This window comes from Pseudorca crassidens, chromosome 2, assembly GCF_039906515.1.
Source record: "Pseudorca crassidens isolate mPseCra1 chromosome 2, mPseCra1.hap1, whole genome shotgun sequence".
NCBI classification, from domain to species: Eukaryota; Metazoa; Chordata; class Mammalia; order Artiodactyla; family Delphinidae; genus Pseudorca; species Pseudorca crassidens.
The window spans coordinates 173472249-173498577 of NC_090297.1; the positions used below are offsets into that span (position 1 = coordinate 173472249).

General features: G+C 33.4%; 1 long non-coding RNA gene and 1 pseudogene across 2 annotated transcripts in view; both read left to right on the top strand.

Moving 5' to 3' along the window:
• LOC137212191 (uncharacterized) overlaps positions 1 to 26329 on the top strand; it is a 214822-nt gene that overhangs the window by 129160 nt on the left and 59333 nt on the right. The gene's annotated exons all lie outside the window — the stretch shown is intronic.
• On the top strand, positions 3978 to 5173 carry LOC137220111 (metalloreductase STEAP2 pseudogene; annotated as a pseudogene).

Below are 26329 nucleotides of genomic sequence, written 5' to 3' on the forward strand. Positions count from 1 at the left end.
AATTTCTCAATCCTAAAGATTTGAAATTATTCTGAGAACATTGTGAAAAAACCCTAATACTGTGCTGAGTAATGGAAATAGAGCATGCACAATATATAATACTCTGATATTACCCAGCCAATCTTTTATCTGGTGAAAGAGACAGGCTTGTAACTAAAATCTATTACAAAATTACTATACCTTGGTCTAACTGATACTTGAAAAGCTTAGGAAAAATTAAGAAGACTTAATTCAACCTAGAAAAAATAGGAACACTTAATACAGCCAAAAAGGATTTGATTTTGGAGAGAAGGTACAACTTGAATAAATATGACTTATCTGGAGATGAATATGACTTTATCAGGTCTTGCCCATAGTGAATTTCAGGCAAAATAGAATTTTCTAGCTCATCCATTCTACAGCAAGTATCACCCCTCATTTAATTTAATGGTAGCATAAATCATATAGTATTGTAGTCATTTTCAGCTTTACCTTTTCCACAAATCGTGAACTTCTTCTCATTTTCACCTTTGTATCTAACTCACTTTTATACCCCAGTACTTGTACCTAGCTATTTATCTGAAAACACTTGTTGTCATATTACCGATTAAACTAAGGCATCTTATATTTGTTATAATAAAATTTCAGCCTATGGGTTGTATTTTCCATCTTAGATCCAAGTTTAGTCTTCTATTTTCACTTAATAAGAAATGGATAACTAATCATAGAATATATTCAGAGTCATATGCAGTCACAGGGAATAGAATAATCGGCCTACTTCAGAAGCATAGCTTTTCCTGAGATGTATATGTAGTACATATCACATTGTGTGCTTTATTACTATAACATATAAGTACTTAGACACATTATGTGTATAAGATAAAATTAAAATAATTACAATGAAATCTCCTTTACAATCATATTTCTACTATGAAAAATACTTGTAATAAGTAAAATATAATCCATGTAGAGTTTGACAGGTCTTATGAAAGCAAATATACTTGAAATATGTTTTGGGCAGTTTGAACCGTTCTTACAAATGACTTTCACAGTAGCCTTTGCATTTTCTGAGATCAAATGCTTCTAACTTAATAGCAAGTAGATGTCTTTTAGAGGTGTACTGAACACATTCAAGTGATGACTGCAGTTCTCTGAAATGAAGTCACAATCTAACTAGAGATCTCCACGGTGATTAGGTGTATTTGCTTGCCTGTTATAAAATGAAAAGAGAAAAAATGTAATGTAACTACATTCAATCATTTGAGTTTGAATTTTAGTAAGTGTATTCATTCATAAAATTGCTCGTAATAGGCTATTTAGTTTAAATGGTGAATTCACAAATACTTATGGAATGCTACCTTGTTCTAGGAAATGTGCTAAGTACTGTAAATTCAACAAGGAGGTTTTGTAGGGAAGTGGAGTTCAATAAGCAAGAGCAACTTTAAAAAATGCATATAGTAAAATTATTTGTATGTATACAGTAAAATTTGTGTAATTAGTAAAATAATATTATGTTCTGGAGTCAGAAATAAGAACACTGAAATCTGGCCTCAGAAGACCTCTGGAGGGACAGGCGGGCTGAATCCTAGAGGCTGAGTGGGAGTTGATTGGATGAAAATGGGTGAAGCACACACAAGGCAAAGTGATTGGTGTTACCTCAGCCATAGAAATGAGACATAAGGTGGTTTCGGAGGTTACCTTAAGCTACTAGATCATACTGTAACATAAATTTCAGGTCTAAGAGTGAACAACTGTTGGAGGAGGTCACCGAAATGCTGTGACTGGCAGTTGACCCACTAGTTGGACCCAGGCAATAGGAGGCTCCTCACCCTATCCACTATCTTGGAATGTACCTTCTTCCCACCATTCCCACACTAGGGACTGTTTCAAGGACACAGCCTTGAGAGAGTAAGGCATTGGGATCATCTAGACCATGTAATACATGACCAAACCCCGTTAGGGCCTCTATATGAACTTTTTCTACAAATTGAAGTATAGTTGATTTAGTATGTTCGGTAAGTTTCAGGTGTACAGCAAGATGATTCATATATATATATATAATTTTTCAGATTCTTTTCCATTATAGGTTATTAAAAGATATTGAATGTAGTTCCCTGTGCTATAGAGTAGGTCCTTGTCATTTATATATTTTATGTATAAAGTATGTATATGTTAATCCCAAACTCCTAATTTATTTCCCCCCCTTTCCCCTTTGGTAACCATTAGTTTGTTTTCTATGTCTGTGAGTCTGTTTCTGTTTTGTCAGTAAGTTCATTTGTATCATTTTTTTTAGACTCCACATATGATTGCTATCATATATTTGTCTTTCTCTGTATGACTTACTTCACTTAGTATGATAATCTCTAGGTTCATCCATATTGCTGCAAATGGTATTATTTCATTCTTTTTTATGGCTGAGTAATATTCTATTACATTCTGTATATGTACCACATCTTCTTTATCCATTCCTTTGTCGATGGATATTTAGGTGGCTTTCACATCTTGGCTATTGTAAATAGTGCTGCTATGAACATTGGGGTGATGTATCTTTTCAAATTAGAGTTTTCATCTTTTCAGGATATAAGACCAGGAGTGGGATTGCTGGTTCATATGATAATTCTATTTCTAGTTTTTTAAGGAACCTCCATACTGTTCTCCATAGTGGCTGTACCAATTTACATTCCCACCAACAGTGTAGGAGGGTTCCCTTTTCTCCACAGCCTCTCCAGCATTTATTATTTGTAGACTTTTTGATGATGGCCATTTGACTGGTGTGAGGTGATAGCTCATCGTAGTTTTGATTTGTATTTATGTAATAATTATCGATTTTGAGCATCTTTTCATGTGCCTTTTGTCCATCTGTATGTATTCTTGGAGAAATGTCTATTTAGGTCTTCTGTCCATTTTTTGATTGGGTTGTTTGTTTTTTTGGTATTGAGCTATATGAGCTGTTAATATTTTTGGAAATTAATCCCTTGTTGGTAGCATCATTTGCAAATATTTTCTCCCCTTCTTAGGTTGTCTTTTCATTTTGTTTATTGTTTCCTTTGCTGTGCAAAAACTTTTAAGTTTAATTAGGTCCCTAATTAGGACAGTATAGTAAATGACCAAACCCTGTTAAGGCCTCTGTATGAACATTTAAGATTCTGACAGATGGGTGTGGAGATCTACTCATCCTGAAGCTGCTCAAGACAAGTATGTAAGTTCCCCTTGCTTATTAAATTGCCACCTACCAATTTGGAGTGGTCTGCTTCTTTCTTTGGTATCTCCTTGCCCTCCTTGTACAGAGGCCAGTTTAGAATGTCACCCAGTGGGGCAGGAACTAGTTGGTAGGGAACATAAAAATATTCACAAAGAACTGTTTTCTAAAACTGATGACCACAGCAGCAAGAGAGGAGAACACAGCTATAGAGCAATGCTTCCAGGGATGTGACTTTCCAGATATTTCCTGAATTGCTTGTCAAGTTTTTCAGCCACAGAAATTGTCTTTGTGCTTGATTCCATTCTTTTAATACTGTCGCTTTCTCTGTCTTGTTTTATCTTTCCCCCTTAAATATTACTTTTTTCCATTGCATGTCCATAAAATAGTCATTTCATCTGCTATAAAGTTTGTTGTTGCCTCATCACTGCATTGAAAATGCACCCTTTACCTCCCGCTGCTTGAGCCAAACTACTGGCTGTACATTTTTCACATCCTCTGAGTGGCAGCAGCAGCAGCAGTGGGACCGCTTCTGAAGTGCTGTCATCTAGTTTTCTGATGTGACCCAGGAAGAAGGGAGAGACTGACAGGGGGCATTATAGAAAGGGGCCAGTCGGAGGTGGGGAAGCCGCCAGCCGTGGGCCGGGGGAGGGTCTCTAGGCCGAAGAGCCCTGGGAGGCCCCTGGGGAGGCCCCGGGGGAGTCGGCACTGCTCCAGGGGAGCTGCTAGACCCGCCTCTGCCCCCCGCAGAGGGCGCGGAGAGCTTTGCTGTTCAAAGAGGGGCCCATGGTAGCATCGGCACCACCTTATCAGAAGTGCAGAATCTCGGGCCTCTCTCCAGACCTACTGAGTCAGAATCTGCGTTTGAACAAGATTCTCAGGATATCCGTGGTGATCTTGGAAGAGTCCGTATCATGGAATCGATCTCTATGATGGAAAACCCCAAGAACCTTAGCGAAACTTTTTTGCCTAATGGCATAAGTGGTATCAAAGGTGCAAAGAAAGTCTCTGTAGGTGTAATTGGAAGTGGGGATTTTGCTAAATCCCTGACCATTTGACTTATTAGATGTGGCTATCATGTGGTCATAGGAAGCAGAAATCCTAAGTTTGCTTCTGAATTTTTTCCTCATGTAGTAGATGTCACTCACCATGAAGATGCTCTAATAAAAGTAAATATAATATATGTTGCCATACATAGAGAACATTACATCTCCCTGTGGGACCTGAGACATCTGCTTATGGGTAAAATCCTTGATTGATGTGAGCAATAACATGAGGATAAACCAATACCCAGAATCCAATGTGGAATATTTGGCTTCATTATTCCTGGACTCCTTGATTGTGAAAGGATTTAATGTTATCTCAGCTTGGGCACTTCAGTTAGGACCTAAGGCTGCCAGCCGGCAGGTTTATCTGTGCAGCAACAACATTCAAGCTTGACAGCAGGTTATTGAACTTGCCGGTCAGTTGAATTTAATTCCCATTGACTTGGGATCATTCTCATCAGCTAGGGAGATGGAAAATTTACCCCTGCGACTGTTTACTCTCTGGAGAGGGCCAGTGGTGGTAGCCTGGCCACGTTTTTCTTTCGTTATTCTTTTGTCCGAGGTGTGATTCATCCATATGCTAGAAACCAGCAGAGTGACTTTTACAAGATTCCTATTGAGATTGTGAATAAAACCTTGCCTATAGTTGCCATTACTTTGCTGTCCCTGGTCTACCTGACAGGTCTCCTGGCAGCTGCTTATCAGCTTTATTAAGGCACCAAGTACAGGAGATTTCCACCTTGGTTGGAGGCCTGGTTACAGGTAGAAAACTGCTTGGATACTACGCTTTTTCTTCGCTTCAGTCCATGTTGCCTACAGCCTCTGTTTACCAGTGAGAAGTCCAGAGAGATACTTGTTTCTCAACATGGTTTATCAGCAGGTTTGGGACGTACTTGATATTTATCTGATGCTAGTAAAATACTTGATTCGTATAATTTGTAAAACATAAGATTTAAAATACTGTAAAATTTTACATACCTTGTAATAGAAATTTTGGTATATTTAGGGAGGGGAAAGAATTATTCTTTAAATAATGTTTCTGCATAAGAATTATGTGGCTAATTCTAAATCATTTAGAGTAAAAGCTGCTACTATCCCTTTCTTTGCAGAATAAAAGCAGAGAAGTAAAAAAAAAAAAAGGGGGGGGCCAGTCACCATAGAGTGACTATATTTTTTAACATTGCATTTTATCAAAAGAATATTTTTTCTTTCCCTTTAAGAAGTTTTGATCAATTACAGCAGCTCAGAATATCATGGACATCTCTGCACCTCCAAAATACAATAACCTGTCAATGAATATGATGAGTTAATCATAAATCCAAGACCACAAAGTCATTATTCAAAAATTGACAAAGTGCATCATGTTTTGAAATAAAAGGCTGTTATAAAGCATTACTACCCTTTTACTTATCAAAGTCAAGTAGTAGTTTTAACAAGTTAGTTTCCACAAAAGCTTTAACAAGATGAATGGATTTATAACACTGTCAGATACAACTAAGAAAAACTTGGAAATAACTGACGAAAAAAAGCCCAAGAGACTTTTTTCCATTCATCCTCACCATCACAGGTACTGTCTGACAGCACGTCTCGTCTTTCTGATGTTCAGTACAAGAGATTACGTATCTGACACTGGATTTTTATAGGTAAATACAAGAATTCCTTATTATAAAATGGTCTTTTGAGAAATTTATAATATTTTGGCATCACTTTCAAGAAGAAACAAGGACTCAAAAATATAAGTAACTTGAACTTATACATTCTTCCACTCTCCTGCCTCTTGCTGTAGAATTTGTAAAAACTAAAATACAGGATGCTTTTTACCCTGTTGTAGCTGTTTATACTTTACATATATGATACCACTGGGAAAAACTTTTAAAGGATCTTATGATAGTATGAAAATAGATTTCATTTATGATTCCCCCCCAAAAAATTTAAATCAATTTTTAATATTTGAACAAACTCAAATAAATCTCAATTAATGTATTTTTTTTGTCAAATACAGCTTTAGAAATGTTTTGATTCCAGACATTTCAAGGAATGAAAGTACATGAATTTGAATGAATTCACCATGACCAAAAACCAACAGCTATTTGTTGGTTTTATTAGTTCATTACCTAATTATTTGTTAATTTGTGCAAAATAAAGTGGCCTCATTGAACGTTTTAATGATTTTGCTGCTTGTTTATACAGTGTTAAGCATATATAAAGTTTTCAATAAATGCTAGTTATTGTCATCATAATTATACTAATCTGCATCTCTTGGACTCCTCCATTTTCAGAGAACTTTCACTATTGATACTCTGTGTCTATATGTTTTCACCCTCTCCTCCTCTACTGTTGCCATTTCATCACCATTTGTATTTAATAAAGATTAAATTTCACAGTGAAATGATTGACGTTTCTGACTCAAGTGCTCGTGACTCTCCATTGGTCTTCCATTGCTGCCTCCCTGGTCACGTGGTCTTCTCTCTTCATGAGTCTGTGTCTTCTCCTCTTCTTATAGGGAGACAAGTTCTGTGGATTAAGGACCATTCTAATCAGTATAACCTCAGACTAACTTGATTACACCTGCAAAGACCCTGTTTCCAAATTAGGTCACATTCAAAGGTACTAGGAGTTAGGACTTCAGCATACCTTTTGTGGGATGCAATTCAACCCTTAATATTCTTGTTTTCATATCAGTGTTATTCTGCCTCCCTAAGTTTGGAATTTTTCTTCTTCTCTATTTTATGAAAGATATAGTATATGGTTGCTATCAGTTCTTCCAAACGTGTTTGAGAGAACTCAGCTGTGAAAGCATATGGGTCTCGAGTTTTCCTTGTAGTAATGTTTCTAACAAATTTAACTTCTTTAATTGGGAGAGGGCAATTCTGTGACAAGTGTGGTAAGTTGTGATTTTTCAGGGAGATGGTCCAATTTCTTGGCATAGGGTTGTACATGAAAATCTTTTTTACCTTTTATTGTCTGTGGGATGATCAGTATTGATATTCTTTCTTTCATTTCTGATGTAGGTAATTTTTATCCTCTCACTTGCTCCTTCTCTTTCTTTCACATCATCTTGTTAATGTACCTGTTCTTTGTTAATTCTACTATTACTGTTCCACTTTCTCTTTTATTTGTGCTCTTATCACTATTATTATCCTTCTTACTAATTGCATCAGATTAGTTAAATTACTCAACTTTTACTTTTTATGACAGATGATTTATTTCTACTCTTTTTATGACAGATGATTTATTTCTACTCTTTTAAAATATGAGCATTTATAAGTTTCTCTCTAATCACTGCTTTAATTCTATTCCACAAATTTAGATACATTGAGATTTTAACATAATTAATTTCAAAATATTTTATAATTACCCCTGTGATTACTTTTTTTTAATCCATGAGTTCTTTACAGATGATTTTTAAAATTTCCAAATATATGGGACATTTCTAAATGCCTTTTATAATTAATTATTATTTTAAGACCAGTATGGTCAGAATATACTTTTTAATATTTCTGTCTTTGAAACTATTGAGACTGGTGCATATGGCTTATTTTGATGAAAAGTCTGAGTGAAGAATAAATATTCTGTAATTATTAGGTATAGCATTTTGTAAAACCAGTCAGGGTAATTTACTGACTGTTTTTATACCTTCCAAATCATTACTGCTTTTTGTCTAGTTATCAATTCCAGAGAGATGTTTGTCAAAATCTCCAACTATGCTTTTGGATTTAACCCTATTGCTTTAATTTCTGTGAGCTTTTGATTTATTTATTTTAAAAATTCTGTTACCATGTAAATCACCAGGAATTTATATCTTCCTGACATTTGAAACTTTTATCATCTTCTGTGATAGTCTTTGTCTTGATACTTAATATTTCCACTATTTTTATAACCCTACCATTTTCTTACATTTACTGTTGTTTGATAAATCTCTTTCCATCATTTTCTTTTATTCTATCAGTGTTTTAAATTCAAATTATGACCCTGTAGAGAGCATATGCTTTGGTCTTGTTTTGAATTCAACCTAACTTCCTCTCACTTGGAATATTTAGATCATTAATTGTAAACAAAATTAATATAAATTGTTTGACTGAGTTCTATCTTACTACTTGCTACTTCCCCAATCCTCTCTACTGATCCTTCTTGTCCTACTGTTGGGTTCTTTCTTGAGTTATCTACTGGTTTTTGAAAAACTATTCTAGTTTATTTATTCTATTGACTTTTTACCTATACCTCTTTACACTTTTTAGTTATTTCTCTAGGGATTAAAGAATTAATCCTTTGAATATAGCCAATATTTTATAATAACTTTAAATGGAGTAAAATCTATAAAAAAAATATTGGATCACTATATTATACCTGAAATGAATATGATATTCTAAATCAACAATACTTTAATATAAGAAGTAAATTTTTTTAAATGTGCCCTTAACCTATTACAGTCCCCCTTGATCTAGTACATAAAATGTAAAAGTCTTGCTACAGATATGTACAATTAAGTGCCCTCATCCTTTGTGCAATAGTTTTCATGTATATTACATCTATGTACATTAAAGACAACACAACACAGGATTATATTTACAGTTTTGCATGCCCTTCATTTCTTCCTACACCTAACGTTCTATTTGGTCTAATTTATCTCAAATTACCTATTTACTGTTATTTGCAGTTCAGCTCTGATGGCTGGAAACTTACTCATGTTTTATTTATCTACAGAAGGTTTTATTTTGTCTTCATATGAAGGGTAGTTTTACTAGATATGGAATTCTGGGTTAAGAGTTTGGGTTTTGTTTTTGTCGTTGTTTTGATAAGTTGGATTTCATCAATAAAATAGCACAATATCCTGATAGATAGATGATAAGATGAGTTACATCCTGGGGAAAATGTTGCAAACTACAATTCTACAGCAAATTGTTTATAGGATATATTAAAAACTCAACAGTTGAATGATTAGGAAATGGGCAGAGTACAGATATGTCACTGAGGAGAACTGTATTACTCAGGGTTCTCCAGAGAAATAGAAACAGTAGTATGTGTATATGAGAGGAAGAGAGAGAGAGAGACAGAGACAGAGAGAGAGAATGAGAACTATTGTAAGGAATTGTCTCGTGTGATTCTGGGGCCTGACAAGTGCAGACACAATCTGCAGGGCAGACTGTCAGACTGGAGATCCAGGGAAGAGGTTGATATTATTACAACTGGGGTCCAAAGTTGTTCTGGAGGCAGAATCCTGTCTTCCTCAAGAGACCTCACTTTTTTTTAAACTTCAGCGAAGTGGAAGAGATCCATCCACATTGTGAAGGGTAATTTGCTTCTTTCAAAGTCTACTGATTTAAATTTTAATCTCATGTAAAAATACCTTCAGTGTTACCTAAACTGGTCTTTGATCAAATATCTTGGTACCATGGCTTAGTCAAGTTGATACGTAAAATTAACAATCACAAGTCTGTGCACATGGCAAGTAAACACTTGGAAGAAATTCACCATCAGCCGTTCAAAGAAATACAAATTAAAAGCACAATTAAATATAACTACACAACTTTCTTATCAGAATGGCTAATGTTTTTTTAAAGTGATACAAAATGCAGGTCAGGATGCAGAGAAATTGGATCATTTTCATATTGTACATGGGAATAGCCGCTGTGGAAGACAACTGGACAGTTTCTTAAAAAAAACTGAACATGTAACTGTCATATGATCTGGCCATTGCACACTTATCACAGGTAAATGAAAACTTATATTCACACAAAAATATTTCATACATATTCATAGCACATTTATTTGTAATAGCCAAAATCTGGAATCACTTCAACAAATGAATGGGTAAACAAACTGGTAAATGCAGACCTTCAACAATCTGATACCTACAAAACTCCTAATAAACTCCATAGAATTATGCTGCATTAAAACTAATAATTCTACATCGTTACATACTGTATTATTCCATTTATCCATAACATTTCTTGAAATGATGAAATTATAGAATGGAGAGGAGATTACAGGTTGCCAGGGCCTAAGGCGGGAGTAGGGGCAGGAAGGAAGTGAGGTGTGTATGGCTATAAAACAGTAGCCACAGGGTTACTGAAAGATGTTACCTTTGGGGAAAACTGTGTCAATGGTAGGGATATCTGTGTCTTATTTCTTACAACTGCATGTGAATCTATAATTATTCCAAAATAAAATGTTTAATTAAAAATCAATTAGGAAGACTAATGAAGGTCTGCCTTAACAGGAAATAAAATTAATTGCAAAAGCAATTTGTGAGACAGATCTATACGTATTGATATAGAAACCATGTTGTAAAACATATTAACAAATCATTTGTGCAGAATAAGAAGTAGAAACTCATGACTCTCTCTGTATATTATACTTTTCATTTAAAAAAATAACACATATGCTAATATTTTCAAAGGGCACTAGTAGTTTACACCCAAAACGATAGGGGGTGGTAACTTTAATGAGGAGAGTTTTTGTGAGTAGGTCTATGTTTTGTGGTGTTGTTTTGAATAAAACAAAGTCCAAGAGATGTTACACATCTATGCCTGGTTCTTTCAATTGTATGTGTTTTGTGTTTGATTGGTTGGTTGATAGTTAGGGTTTTTATGTTGTGCATCTTTGCGGTCTCTCAAATGTTGATCTGCGCAGTCTCTGTTTCTGGAACAGCCAGTTTGGTCACCTGTGCCAAAGACCAGTGAGTCACTCTGTATGACAGACTCTAGGTTCATCCACCTCACTACAAATAACTCAATTTCGTTTCTTTTTATGGCTGAGTAACATTCCATTGTGTATATGTGCCACATCTTCTTTATCCATTCATCTGTCGATGAACACTTAGGTTGCTTCCATGTCCTGGCTATTGTAAATAGTGCTGCGGTGAACATTGTGGTACATGACTCTTTGTGAATTATGGTTTTTGATATTGATATACATTTGTTGAAAAACTCCTTTCTAGCAAAATTCCATTTATGTGATTTATTGATTCCTATTTCATTGACACATTTTTGGCATGAATTTTTTCATTTAAAAATGAAATTAAATCTGGTTGATTGATTCTTTATTCAATCTATGTCATATTTTACTTATAACTTCTTTTGTTATTTTTATTGGAGCCATTATTACCGCAAAAGCCAAATTTAGAGGGCAAATTTTGTCTAAAGAATTAACTCTTCAGTTTTTTAAAAAAATAATATTTGGATCTTAATATGTTGTCATTTCAATTTATGTTGATTGTTACTATTAAATTATGTTTCTGAGAGAAAGTTTGTTGTTTAAATGTTATTGCAGTAACTGGCAGTGCAGCAGGGTCTGATTGCTTATCAACCTTCAGCTTGTTACAGGAAAATAATACAATATAGTAATTACCTTAAAAAGAGGATATGAATATATTTATAAATAAACTAAATATGTATAAATCATAACTATATAATTTATTCATTATACTTAATAAGTACTATGCAGTATGATATAAAATAGCATTTTCTCTTTGAGTTCATAGAGACTGCATTACTAGTAAAGGATTGAGCACATAGACTACGTTATTAGTAAAGGATTTTGAGATTAGATCATTTCTCATTCAGGAAGAACTATTACAAATACTACATTATGTCAGAAACTAAGGAAAATGCTAAAATTTTTAAGGAACCACATAGCTATTTTAGTTGTGGGAGGCCCTCAAACTGATCACTTGCAAAGCTAAAGTAAATCCAGGGAAAATTTATTAGCATTTCCATTATTTAAAGAAGAAGATAGATAGTCTATATGTCTAAAAGAACAGTGACATAAAATTATTTTGTTAGTTCCACAGGGGTTTATTGCTATTCAATTTAGAAGTAACCCTTGAGCGGTAAGGAATTGATTTCGCTGTTTAGTATGTAAAATTTGGAAGGCAGTAAAAGAGATTAGCATCAAATTTTTTACACTTTGGAAAGTTTGCTCTCTAGTGTTTGATAACAGAATTTTTCAAATCTTCACTTAAGAGTGAAAAGAAAATAGATCCTCTTCTTCTCTTTGAAAAAGTACAGATTTAATAATGATTCACACACAAAAACTCTTCTTGACTTGCACTTAAAGTGAAGAAAAACTTCAGCCTTCTTTCAGAGTCTTAAAATAGGGTTAAGTTTCTTTCCTCAGTAATTTTGAAGAAGTGAGATGCTCCTGTACAATATCACTGAGGAAAACTTGTAACAGGAAAACAAATCACTGACTGATCTGAAGTAAGCAGCCTATGAAAGTTAGGAATCTTCTGTTGTAAATCCCACTAGCCTATGTGCCAGAGGAGACACTGCTGTACCGCTAAATTATCTTTTGTCAAGAAAAATACTGAAATATGAAGGCGCTTAGGCTTTTGTCTCAATTTTTAAGAGTTTGCTTAATGTTTAGTAGGTACAAAAATGAAAAACATTGAACAGCAACAAAAAAGAGTTGACTCAATGAGCTGAGAGGTAGAAATAAGTATTGATCCTATTTTTTCAGCAACTTGTGTCAGTTTGGTATACACTATTCAAATATTTATCAAAAATACCTTTAGGGCTTCCCTGGTGGTGCAGTGGTTGAGAGTCCGCCTGCTGATGCAGGGGACACGGGTTTGTGCCCCAGTCCGGGAAGATCCCACATGCTGAGGAGCGGCTGGGCCCGTGAGCCATGGCCGCTGAGCCTGCGCATCCAGAGCCTGTGCTCCGCAACGGGAGAGGCCACAGAAGTGAGAGGCCTGCGTACCGCAAAAAAAAATAAAATAAAAAAATACCTTTAAAAATCTATCTTATTTCCACAAAATCAAGCATATAATTATATGTATATAGGTGTGTGTGTAAATATATATATGTATGTATACATATATATAAATTGTTACAGTTTTGTTTCTTTGATGATAATTGTAAAAAATGGAAAATACATTGTATACAAACATAAAGTAAAAATGTACAAGTCTTATGAAAGAAATTTTGTAACAATTTGTCATTCAAGAAAATAACATGATGAAGTGAGAGAGTAGCATTGACATACCAAATGTAAAATGGATGGCTAGTGGGAAGCTGCTGCATAGCACAAGGAGATCAATCCATGCTTTGTGACCACCTAGAGGGATGGGATAGGGAGGGTGGGAGGGAGACACAAGAGGGAGGAGATACGGGGATATATGTATACATATAGCTGATTCACTTTGTTGTACAGCAGGAACTAACACAACATTGTAAAACATTTACACTCCACTAAAGATGTGGAAAAAAATAACATTCTTATATTGTAAACCTCTATTATCGTTTTGTCCATAATGCAAATTACAAGGCTTTTGTTAACCTTACAATTATTAAGCTTAAATCTATACCAGTGTTGCTAAATAGGAAAATGAAGAACTGCTAAAAAGCTGTGATATGATTTAAGTGAATTCCCCATTTTCTACAGTGTACTAATAAAGTGACAAATATGATTCCAATGTCTCTGTTATTTTGCTTGTGGAAATCCATGTCAAACCTGGATATGAAATAATTTAGTACAGTCAGCTTTAATTGCACTGCATCAATCATTTCACCCCTTGTTTCTCAAAAGAGATCTTGATCCAACATTGACTTGCTCTGGTCTTTACTTTTTCTGTCATTAATATTTCCACCCAAAATTTGGGGGTATGTTTTGGTTTGTTGGCATGACTATTGTTTCTCAAATAATCTTTGTGCATACTTTGTGACCAATTTTTAGTACAGTTTAAATAATTGACTTACGTTTTAACAACTTATGAAAATCAAGGTTGCCCCAGTCAAAATATTTGTTTTGCCTGCTGCCTCATTATTATTATTTTGTTGGGATTACTTTGTTTTTTCTATTTTATGATGTTTCTCTTTTAGATATTTATGTTTTCTAGTGATTTATGAAGTAGATATCATAGGTTTATTTTTTCTGGTTGTTCCTTTTATGTATTCGAAGAAATAATATTTAGACAACAGTGTAGTAACACTTAAAGTCTATTATGAAATTTGGTTCATTTGTTCATTAATCTGTTCATTCATTAAAAAACATTTATTGACATCTGATATTTGCATGATATCTTGCTAGACTAATAGAAATATTATATGTCTAACAAATGTTTTGTTTAACTGTGGGTGATTCAGGGATATAAGTAGATTTTATAGTATCAAGATGTTAAAATAATAAAAAAGAGATTGATTCCATTGACAAAAACAAAACAAAAACTAAGTTCATTCTTTCATCATTCCAATGGAAAATACAAATACTTTTATCAATTACAAAATCAAACACAGTTATAATGTATCGAAATATCAGATTCATCTCTTTAGGAACTTGAGTGATAAGGAATTTTCCCACCCTAATGCATAATTTCTAATTAATAGCTAATAGGTTCACTCTAATGATTAATTTCTTACATTAGGATTCTAGTATTCTGGTCCCTCTTTATAGAAGATGTTTGGCTCTGATCCTGCAGCTATTTTTAGTCACTCAAGGTCAGAGAGATCGAACAGAGAGAAAAGAGAAAGATATGGGGTTACCCTCTTGATGTTTTCCATATCAACTATTGGAAAAAATTATCCTATTCCCAAACTAACTATTTATGAACCGATTTTAGTAATTTTTAAAGAAATATTTGTTTCACCTATGCAAAATAATGCTTTATTTCAACCTCAAATACAACTTCAAATAGAGAAGAGTTATCCTTCCAGATGTGTTTAATTATTTCTTAGTCATTTTTTATAACAATGTACTAAACACAAACTAATGAATGAATACTAAAGTATAGAGTGAGATTTGAGCAAAATTAAAAAATTTTTTTGAATAAAGGTACTTCTATCTTCATTCTATTTTGTCTCCCTTTTTTCTCTGAGTACTCACACCAGATCCTTTTAAAATGTTTTCTAGCCACCAAGAAGTACTCACTGTAGTCTCATCCAGAATTGCTTATTTGCTTAATGCGTCATCCTGTGTGTGTGTGTGTGTGTGTGTTTGTATGTGTGTGCATTCATGTGTGTGTATGTATCTCGATTGCCATCACATTTAGCCTTTCTATTTCCTTAATTTTATTCTTCTAAAGATATCTAATTAACAAACTAATAGTACGTTTTATTTGGGGCTGGTGACATTTTGAAAAGCAATGTTCTTTTCTGAAAAAGGACTTTAGTTTTATACAGTCCCTCATTTCCTTGATTCAAAGGAGTTTCAAATTATGCATCTTTTATGCATTCTAACAGGATATTTTGGAAATTGATCCCCAGATCAATATCCATGTAGTCATTAGAACTTTTCTTCTTATTTCTATATATATGACTGCTTGGATATTTGAATCTGATACTCAGGCAATTATTTTTTAAAAGTTTGCCAAAACCTCAGAAAGCCAAAATCATTTAGTTAATTACGGTGTCTATTAAAGAAAACAATTCTTTACACTACATCTTTATCTAGGAAAAAATGTGTCTTTTCTCACTAACTAGGAAATGTGAGTTCTTAGGTGAATTAAACTAATAATTATGTTTATATTGATTTGTGTTTATTGTAAGTATTTTCATATTACTTTTAATTTGTAAAAATGGGAAAATTCTCCACATTTTATTATTAAATATTACTTGGAAACATATGCTGAATCAACAAAACCGATCAGGGTTATAGCTGGTTTATATGGAAGTAGAAACCTCTAATGGATTTCAGTGAGTATAGTTCATAATATTATCTGCCATTTATAAATACATCAGAAACTTTTCAATGAGATAATAATTTTAAGCTATGAATTATTTTTTCATGAGAAAAGTATTAGAAAAATCATACTGATATTCAAAAAATTACCAAGATAAAATATTTTAAATTAGTGACTGGATAATGTAATTTTAATATAAAAATGCAGTACACCAGCTATAAATGTCACCAAGAGCTGAATATCATTCATCAAAAGTAGTTAATGTGTATATGGTTCAGAATTATTTAATTATTACAGTACTAAACTATGCCTGACATAATTTATAATGTTCTATCAAAGTTGAGTTACAAAGAGAATTAATGGTGTATATGTTGAATATTTGAAAAGGTAAATTAATCAATTTAAAATCCAAGAAATATTAAAGGCAATAATATACATGAGTACACTTATTTAGATACACAATAGAATAAAAGAAAATCATATACTATCCTTGAAACTGATAGTAAACTGTCTTCCCACCTTAGAGTCCAAGCCATGGTAATATTGAAAAGTTTTGTGGTCAAACAATATCCACTGAGTATAAATTCTCAAATTTGCAGGATATACTCTGCACGTTTCACCATCTCTTTGTAACTTAAATTTATGAGGGATTTTAATATTACCTTTTTAAAAATCTACTTTAAGTTATGTTGTATTAAAGCTACCTGTTCTAATCTATATGTACATTATTTTACATTTACTAAAAATTTCTAGTAAAAAGATTTTTTTCTTCCAGGAAAGAATTTAAATTGGATTGTTAGTTCCACACATATCTGTGATTCTTACAGGATGTCTGATCTTATGCTTAAACATTATGTTTGTATTCTTTCCTCTTTTTTTCAGGATATAGGTTTAATTGCTTTTTGTATTTGAATATTTTTATTTTTTCAGTCTTCTATTTATTACTCTGTCTTGGTCACAAGTTCAATTTAAAAGGATGTTTTCTCCTATAAGTTTTACCCTTCACTATAAAGTTTTTCTTTTTTCCTATTCAGAACTCTTATTTCAACCGAACATATTTATCACTCCATCCAAAAGTACTATGGATTATTTATTTCTGAATCATCACACTATTTCCACTAATATCAAAAATAGCTGGGCTTTAATTCATTCTTGTTCTGCTCTGAATCACCAGAGGTGATTAGCATAGCCTCTTTAGCAAGAAGAAAAGCCACAGAGACCTTTAGGGCCCCTGGAATTGAAGGTCCTGCGAATGATAATTATCCAGTGTTTAAACAACTAAATTCATTTCCAAATGGCCTATCTTGAATGAAATTCATAGAACACATTAATAAATTATTGAACCAAATCAAATTTTACTGTGCCATTTTTCTTATTTTTAACAGTAGAGTTCTCATAATAAATAGGAGCCATGATTCTGTACCTCAAAAAGAGTGAATTCGTTTATTATTTTGAAATTGTATTATTATTGTGTTAACTAAAGTAGATGTCAGGTGCTTCAGTTTAAATGACTCATAATGCCTGGCCTTTCTTTACCTAGAACTCACTGTTAGTCCCTTCCTGTATGCTGTAGGCAGAATAATGGCCTCCCCAACTCCTCAGATGTTCCCGTCTTAATCCCTAGAATTTGTGAATATGTTATGTTACATGGTGAGGGAGAATTAAGGCTTCAGATAGAATTAAGTTTGCTAATAAAATGACTTTGAACTGGAGGGATTATCCTGGATTTTCCTGGTTAGTGCAACATTATCACAAGGGTTCTTATAAAGGCTAGAGAAAGATGGAAAAATCAGTGTCAGAGTGATGAGATGTGAGGAAGCCTCAACCAGCCATTGCTGGTTTGGTTCATGACTCCATTCACTGGTTCATATATGATACTGACATTGGTAAGATTAACACGAGGTATTCCTACAGCACTACCAAAAGGACTCTTACTCATTCCCCAACATTAAAGATTCCCAGTTTTGTTCACTGTATCCAAGTTTGGAGAAATTTAAAAAGCCAAGAGGCAGAGATTTCAATGACACCCTTGACCTGAAATCTCTTGGGGAGTTTATACAAATTAATCAAGATAAAGATTTGCAAATGGGCCAGGGGTCCTCAGCTTAATTCCTTGCTGAGGAACCAAAGCCTTCTGCACAAGGTCACAAGATTTTAATTTTTATTACTTTTATTTTTATTCATTTTAACTTTAGTATTTTATTTCTGAAATTTTATTTTTTCAAATATCCATGCCTATATTTAATAGTCTTTTAATGCCTTGCTTCTGTTTTTTATTACCTCCATTTTTTTTTAAATTTTTTAATTATGATAAGCATAAATATATCCTATAACTGATGGTTCCAATATAGGGATTCTTCATGAGTCTGATTCTGTTGTTTGATTGTCTTCCGACTCTCAGTCATATTTCCTTCTTCTTGATTTTTCATAGACTAAGTTGCTGAAGTCATATTCACTGTTATTTTACATGTTACCATAAGATTTGGTTTTAGGCTAAATTTATTGATAGAGAGCTTTTTTTGGTTCTGTGAGACACATGAGGGCACTAAGCCACTTGGTACTAAAGTCATATCTAAGTTTGTAATTACTTACACCATAATATGTAATACAAATCAAATACTATGTGAAAACCAGCCGGAGTTATGAATTCTCAGAGGTGTCACATCTCCCAAAGGAGGACTATAATTTAGTTTATCTTTCATTGAAGGTACAGATCTTTGGGAATTCAGTTTTATGCTTGGTCACTCTGCACTAAAACCGTCCTCCATATTGCATGCTCAAGTGCTTGTAGATTGTCTCCTGTGGATGGCCATCATCAAAAAGTCTAAAAACAATAAATGCTGGAGAGGGTGTGGAGAAAAGGGAACCCTCCTACACTGTTGGTGGGAATGTAAATTAGTAGAGCCACTATGGAGAACAGTATGGAGGTTCCTTAAAAAACTAAAAATAGAGCTACTGTGTGCTTCTGCAATCCCACTTCTGGGCATATATCCAGAGAAAACCATAATGCAAAAAGATACAAGCACAGCAGTGTTTATTGCAGCATTATTCACAATAGCCAAGACATGGAAACAACCTAAATGTCCATCGACAAATGAATGGATAAAGATGTGGTATATATATATACAATGGAATATTACTCAGCCATAAAAAAGAATGAAATAATGCCATTTGCAGCAACATGGATAGACCTAGAGAATATCATATTAAGTGAAGTAAGCCAGACAAAGACAAACATCATATCTTATCACTTATATGTAGAATCTAAAAAATTGATACAAATGAACTTATATACAAAACAGAAATAGACCCACAGACATAGAAAACAAACTGATGGTTTGTTATGGTACCAAAGGGGAAAGGCGGGGGGTAGGGATAAATTAGGAGTTTGAGATTAACATACATACTAATATATATAAAATAGGTAACCAACAAGGACCTACTGTACAGCACAGGGAACTATAGTCAATATTTTGTAATAACCTATAAGGGAAAAGAATCTGAAAAAGAATATATATATACACATTATATATATTATATATATGTATATACATATATAACTCAATCACTTTGCTGTATACCTGAAACTAACACAACATTTTAAATCAACTATACCTCAATAAAAATAAATAAAATCAAAAGGTAAGACTGTAAAAAACAAACATAAACAAACAAACAAGAAGTAAACCACTGAATTCCTTGAGATCTTCAAATTCCCTCATAGTAGGTGTTGGCTTTGGCTGACTTGCATTCTCTGTTTGTCTTCATCCTACTCTTTTGGTCTCATAATTTCCCCTCCTTTCTTGCAAGTCCATTTATATATTTCAAAGTATATACATTGCTATATTTATCAAGTATTTAAGTATTTTGTAGGAGATAGGTTTGCGGGATAAATAGTCTATACCGTTTGTGGGAAATTTTGTCAGCTATATTTTGCAGAGTAAAAAAACATTTTTAATTTGGTAACTTAAAAAATAGGCCATTTATATATCTGAGGATTCCATGGGTCAGTAGTTTGCCCTGGGCTCCCCTGGGAAGCTGTAAGGGGTTCTTCTGATATATCAATGATCCCAAGATCAGCAAGAGAGAGCAAACCCAAATGAACAAGAATTTTTAAGCCATTCCTTCCATCATATTAACTATTATCCCATTAGTCAAAGCAAGTCACATGGTCAAGTGCAGATTCAACAGTTAATTAAGAAGACTCCACCCTTTTTATGAGGAGCTACAGTGTCATATTGAAAAAGTACCAACAAAGTAAGAGGAGGGGAAATTAATGGCTATATTTGCAATATACTACAAAAAGAATTTCCTTATTATTGATTTGTGTCATTTTCCTTTTTATGTGACATTTATGCCATCCTTTTTAATTTTTAAAATAGTCATTATTAGTCACTTAATGATATTGAAATATTAATATATGCATCTGAATCTAAAGCTTTATAAGGATAGGTGAATAACATTATCATTGTATTACTAGTATAATTAAGGGAATGCTTAAATATGTTTGTATTTACATAACTTTTAACTGAAAAATATATTTTCAAATATTCATAAGATTCTGTTCTCATAATTTGTTAGATTAGAAACCCTGGAAAGTATAATACTGCTTAAGAAAATAAATATATATCATAGACTTTAATGAAAATAAAGGAAATGATAAATGCAAAATTCAGCATAGACATTATTTATAAAACAGCAAAGGAAAAAAAAGGTTGCAGTCAGGGATAGATCCAAAGAGATTTCAAATTAGTGATAATATTACTTCTCTTAAACTGGGAAGGGGTTATCTGGAAAGCCCATTGTGTGTTTTATGATAAAATATAACACTGCAGTATTGTGCAACAGTAAGATATTGATTTTGTTCTCAATAAGTGTGACTAAATCAAATGGGTAGCCATCTTTAAAAGTTGAATTCTTGTCCTCTAATTCAAACCACATACAGAAAACAATTCCAGTAAGATTGTTGATATTGAAACCAAGCAGGACCCTGCAGGCCTTCCTGCGGACAAACCCCTCTCTCCCCAGCCATGTCCCCCATCTCTTGTTTGTAGAAAAGCTTTAGCCTCCTAGGCCTTCCCTGAATTCCAAAAAGCAAACTTAATTAGAGAAATGAGAAAATATAGACACAGTGGAAAAGAAGACAAATAATAATAGTTTAGCCATAAAACAAAGTCAAGGATTTGTAGTTCCTCCTCAAAGGCTATATATAATATACTGAGCCACATCCACTAGTTATTTTGCAGATACTAAAACTTCCACCAGGTGGAGGACCTTAACTCATGCTGACCATTAACACATGACCCCCAGACTGGCTGGAGCCTGAAGATTAATAATGCTGACTCCTCTGACCTCACATGGTTACCTCACCACCCACCAATCAGAATTATGCACAAGCTAAACACATACCCCATGACCCTCTCCCTCACTTTGTCTTTAAAAACCCTTTCTTAAAAGCCATCAGGGTATTCAGAATCTTTTGAGCATGAGCTGCTTATTCTCCTTGCTTGGGCCTGCAATAAACTCTGTGCTTTCCTTCTCTACAACCTGGTGGGAGCCACATGGCACCAGATAAGCCAAGTAGACCAAAATAGCACTATAAAGATTCTGAAAATTAAACTGCCATTGCACCCACAGTCCCCAAACTAGGGCAAGACTAACAAACTGAACCAAAACAGGGCGACTATCTGCTAACGTAAAAGATTTACATAGAACTAAGGGAGTCTTAACATAATAGATCAGACATCTAAGATACGATTTTTAAAAATCATGTCATAAAAAGAAACAAGAAAATCACCACTTGAGTAAGAAAAGACAATCAACTGATACCAACATCATGATGAATCAGATGTTGCCATTTTTTGACAAGGATTTTTAAAGCAGGGTCTGAGCAGACTTTAGAAAACTGACACTCTATATAAAATATCAATGAGAAATTCTCAAATTTCTCCCATATATTTACTTTATTTCATCACTTAAAAACTAAAAATATATATTGAAATCCTTATCTATCTGCTCCAAACAATGAATATTATAAATTACCATTTTCTTTGTTATAAAACTAAAAATAGAAAGTTAAATTTGTATGATTTCTGGAATATTTTGCTCCATAAAATTTAGCAGTGCAAATGCACTGCACAAAAATTTTGAATGTTACAATTTAATTTTTGTTTTCATATATAAGAAAATTAACTTAAATAAAACAAAATAAAATTCTATACATATTGATATCCCTAGTTAGTAAGTATTTGCTAACAGACTAAATAAATGCTTCTGTGATGCTCTCATTATGCTCACATTATGGAAATGCCTTGTTTTTGTTTGGTGAAGCATAACACATGTCCTTGAATGTGTTTTCAATGCTATTTTTACTGATTATTTTTGCATTTAATTTCATCGACTTATGCAAACATTTGGGTATGCTATCTCATTTTTCTTAACTGCTACACTAATCCTAGTTAATCCTAAAATATAACACAGGTCTTTTTCCATGGGTTTATTAACATGCCAAGATGTATCAGTTCAATACGTAGCCTTGTATTTTTAACACCTACTGTTGTCATACTTTCTTAGTCTCATTTAACACATGCATCTCTAAATTCTCATCTGAACTCCAACTATCCTTTTTTGTTTCCTACTTTTTCCCTGCATAAATCTCTCCCTTTGTCACAGTGCTCTTTTTTTTTTGTTCATTTGCATTGAGCCTTCATATATAAGGTTACATAATAATATAGGTTATATACATATGTAGGTTACTACCTATGCGAGGTTATATAGTATAGTGGTTAGAAGTATGGGCTCTTAAAGTTGGCTAGACTCCCTGCATTTAAATCCCAGTTTTATCTCTATGAACTTTGGAAAGTTTATTAACCCCCTCGGTTTCCTCATCTATTTAAAAGAAAGGGGCAGTAATATGCCTGCCTTGGAGACAAAATAGGTAAAAAATTTGGATCAGTGTCTAACAAATAATGGGTGATCAATATACAGTGGACCCTTGAACAACGTGGGTTTGAACTGTGTGGGTCCACTCATGTGCAGATTTTTTTCAATATACAGTACTACACGATCTGTGGTTGGCTGAATCCATGGATACAGAACCACAGATATGGAGGACTAACAATGGGACTTAAGCATCTGCTGGTTTTGGTACCATTTGTTGTTCAAGGGTCAACTGTATCAGTAACTATTATTCTTCAGAATTAACTGGTGTACACATGGCTGTGGTATATCAATCTGGAATGATGATCAACACTTTGCGTTTCTTCATAACCATGAAGAATTTCAAATTCAAAACATCCATATAAAATTATTATTCTTCCAGCTCCTCCTGTAGACTTGAAATTTCTATCTTTGACACATACATATGATTAGAGTTTTGTAATTATAATTTGAATAATCATACTCATTTGAACCATGTACCCATTCAGTCAGAAAATCTTGACAGTCATCTTCTATTCTTATATCTGTCATTCCATTAAAAGAAACTAGTGATCATTCTCTGAGTAAATATGTCTATAACATATGTATGTAACATATTCCAATTTTACACGAAAAAAGAAAATCACCATAATTCCCATCATCCAAAGTTATCCGCTCATAATATGTACAGGTAGAGCTGTATTAATTTGGATTCATAAAAACATACTTTTTCACTTTGTTTCCAAAAGTATTTGTAAACTGCTCATAAAACTCACTATATTGTGTCACTTTTTACATGCCAATATTGTGGAACTGCTCTATACCATTGGTCCCCAACATTTTCGGCACGAAGGACCGGTTTCATGGAAGACAGTTTTTCCACGGATGGGGTGGGGGATGGTTCAGGCAGTAATGCGATAGATGGGGAGCAATGGGGAGCGGCAGATGAAGCTTCACTCTCTTGCCCGCCACTCACCTCCTGCTGTGCGGCCCGGTTCCTAACAGGCCGCGGACCGATAGCATTCCATGGCCCCGGGGCGTTGGGGACCCCTGCTATACAATATGGCTATTGAAGTGTATATTTAAATTAGCTATAATCAAATAAAATTAAATTAATTTTCTCACTGGCTATATTTTAAGTGTTCAACAGACACATGCAACTGTATTATACTATATTGGAGAGAATAGATATAGAACATTTTTTTTCATAAAAAGTTCTGTTAGATTCTATGATGTTTGTGGGAGAGGGGCAGCTCTCAACCAGGATATTGACAAGCCTTCCCTACCATTCAGCTGGGCTCTATGGTAGCTCTGTGGGCACATGGCTCAAAAAGATGGGATATTTAATGGAATAGCATATTTTATATTTTGCCAATTTTAAAACCCTTAATAATACTTTGGATGAAAGCATTTAATGAATGCTTAATCCTTTTTGTAACAGAAAACTAAAAGAGTAAATATCATTATTATTATTATGTTATTAGATTTACAGAATTGGATTTAAAATGTTTCAAAAATATAATGCTGGATAAAATAAAAGCTTTAAAGTTTAGTAATGATTATTAAAAACCTTTAATATATGTTTTAAAACAAGATTACATGGCAGTAGATGAGAGATATGATTAACAACAAAACAGTGGAAAATGATGTCAGGATCTAGTGGTATCAGTTGTTGGAAAGTTTAATGAGTCAATCATTTAAAGCAGATGCTAAAATAGCAGACATAATCTTGTTTGCATTAATGTAGTATAAACAACATCACAGAAAATAATCACCTAACAGCAATCCATGTGGTATAAAACAACCCCAAGAGGATTTTGCATGTTAATAGAAAACATGCTATTTATCTTTAAATCTTTGAACTTCACATGGTCCAGAGTTCATAGTAAACACTCCACAAAAATTTTGAACTTCAATCCTAAAGAGCATTTAGGGTAACAGTGCAAATTAAAGAGATGAGAAATACACATCACACAGACACTCAAAATAACTACACACTTACAAGACACAGTTCAAGGCAAGGTGTGAAAAATGTTTAAATACTTAGCTGCCATCTCTTCCTTCCCTCCTTCCTTCCTTCCTTCCGTCCTTCCTTCCTTCCCTCCACACATATTCATTGGTTATTGTGTCAATAACAGCCATGGAAATAGGCATGACCTGTGAGAAGGAGAGTAGATTAACCCTATGTTGTTTCAAATTGCAAAGCTAAGAATATTTCAATTATAAATGAGGAAGAGCTAAACAATAATGGACCAAGCTGCTTGTTGTCTCTTGAATTGCAATGTCTTTTGGTGCATATCTTTTGGAAGATTTTTAAAGGCCTCAAATATAACCTTATATTAACGTTGTATAGTTTGGTAAAACGTTCATTACTAGTGACATATCAAAGTCTAATTTTAATGCACAGTTTACCTAGCACTCATTTTCATTGTAAATATTGATGTTATTTAGTATATCTTCATTGTGAATTTGATCCTTTAGCATTTTAAAGATTTATATTAATATACGTTAATAATTTCCAGATGCACTTAAATGTCTCTGATAGAAAATTGGGATCCCTGATAAACTGATTTGTGTTAACTCTGCATATGTAGTTTTTATTTCCTCTTTTTTTCAGTCTTCTAAATGCCTTTATTTTAGATCTGTTGCTTTTATATAATTTAAAGTCATATTTTATTTTGTTATTAAATCAGATAGCTATTTTTCTTTAAGTATGTGAGTTTAGTCCATTCTCACACCCATATGTAACTATGATAGATATGTGTAATACTATTTCTGTATCTCATATTATTATTATTTTATCTTATAATTTCTAGTTCTTTGTTCTTTAAATGTTTTACATTGTACTTCCTTTTCTTAATTATGTGATTTTATTATAAATTTAAAATTAGAAAGGCTTGTATTATAAATGAGCTATATTTTATTAGAAATAGTCTCTGTAAGTTTAGAGATTATCCAGTAATTCTTTATTGTGAACATAAATTTATATATTTCTTCTCTCTTGACTTATGCCCCCTGATTTTATTTAATTGTACAACTATTCTTAGTTTTACCTTCGTGTTCTTAGGTATAATTAAAACTCTTTTTGATTCCTCATTTTTAAATGAACCATTTATTGAGGTACAACATACATGCTGAACAATACACAAAGCATAAATATGCACCAAGTGTACACATTAGTGTAAATACCACTTGGAATCACTACATCTCTAACTATGGTTTTAATGTAATATTTTGAAATGATCATTATTAAGAGTTTGTAAAGTGATGTTAAAAGGAGCATTGTGAAATATACAACTGAAGTCAAGATGGAAAACATTTTTTTGCATTAAGTTTTCTATCAACCAGCTATGCAGGCTTCCTAGACTCTGCTCCGAGGCTTGCCTCCCCAGATACTAGAACTTGACTATGCCTATGAATGCTTGAGGGAGCATGAGATCAATGATAATTATTTGTTTTTCAAATAAAATACCCTAGAATATTCTCCTGTGCTAATTAGGACAATCAAATAAAACAGATAAAACTGATAACTTTGGAAAGGTGGCCAAGAACCTATGTTCACAGTAT